This window comes from Tribolium madens, unplaced genomic scaffold, assembly GCF_015345945.1.
Source record: "Tribolium madens isolate multiple individuals breed KSU strain unplaced genomic scaffold, Tmad_KSU_1.1 Scaffold_71;HRSCAF=194;Tcas5.2_LG6, whole genome shotgun sequence".
Taxonomy (NCBI): Eukaryota; Metazoa; Arthropoda; class Insecta; order Coleoptera; family Tenebrionidae; genus Tribolium; species Tribolium madens.
The window spans coordinates 808306-809567 of NW_025401041.1; the positions used below are offsets into that span (position 1 = coordinate 808306).

The window sequence follows — 1262 nt, forward strand, 5'->3', positions numbered from 1 at the left end:
GACGAGGAGAAAGCCGAAGCGTTTGCGTGGAGTTTGAGCAGGCAATGCTCTCTCAATCTCGCAAACGCGGACCTGGACCACGTCGAAGCGATCGAGAACCACGTGGAGGCCATCGCCGCCGAAGACCCGGAAGTGCCCTTGACCCCGACAACCCCCGAGGAAGTTTCCGGAVTGATCCGGAAACTGAAAAAACGGAAGGCATCAGGACCAGACGAAATCAGCAACAGGGCTCTGAAGAACCTCCCGCTGAAAGTCATCGTCGAACTGACAGGTATTTTTAATYCTATGCTCAGTTTCAGATATTTTCCACAGCGCTGGAAAATCGCCACGGTCATCTTCATCCCGAAACCGAGGAATGACCCAAAGTTTCCCCAAAACCACAGGCCAATCAGCTTGCTGTCGGCTGTGGGCAAGGTCGCAGAACYTGTCATCCATTTCCGTCTTCAGAAACTCACACAGAAGCGCCACATCATCCCTGACGAACAATTCGGCTTCCGGTCGAAACACTCAACGACTGATCAGCTACTACGAGTCGTAGAACACGCTTCCATCAGTATCGAGCGTAAGCAAGTTACTGCTGCTGTGTTTCTTGACGTTGCTAAAGCATTCGATGCGGTCTGGCATGACGGACTTGTTTACAAGCTCKATCAAACAGGCATACCGCTTGCAATGGTGCAAATGATCAGATCGTTTCTCAGCGGACGACGTTTCCAGGTGAGAATTTCTAACTCTCTTTCAGAGCCCCAGGACTTGGAGGCCGGGGTCCCCCAGGACTCCGTTCTTTCACCCCTCCTTTAATCCATCTTTTCCCACGACATCCCAAAAACTGATCGTACGACACTGGCAATATACGCCGACGACACCGCTATTCTCACCAGATCGAAGCAACCGCACATGGCCACCCGCTACCTGCAGGAGGCCGCGGGCCGCATCGAAATCTGGTGCAAAGACTGGTTGATCAACGTCAATCCCGAGAAAAGCAAAGCGCTTTTAGTGGCACGACGTWGAATCAGCCCCGTTGGATCTGTTCAAATGTTCAACGAGAATATTCCTTGGTGCAACCAGGTAAAATATCTCGGAGTCATTTTGGACAAAAAGTTAACCTTTGGCCCCCATCTTGACTACGCTATTGCGAAGGGTAAGATGTCCTCTYGTTTACTTCGATCGCTCGTATGCCGGCGAAGCAAGTTGTCAGTCGACAACAAGCTTCTGTTGTATAGATCAGTTATCCGTCCAACCGTAACCTATGCCTCTGCAGCTTG

General features: G+C 51.2%; 1 pseudogene; it reads left to right on the forward strand.

Moving 5' to 3' along the window:
• The first annotated feature begins 894 nt into the window (after nt 1–894).
• LOC123009109 overlaps nt 895–1262 on the forward strand; it is a 9413-nt pseudogene continuing 9045 nt past the window's right edge.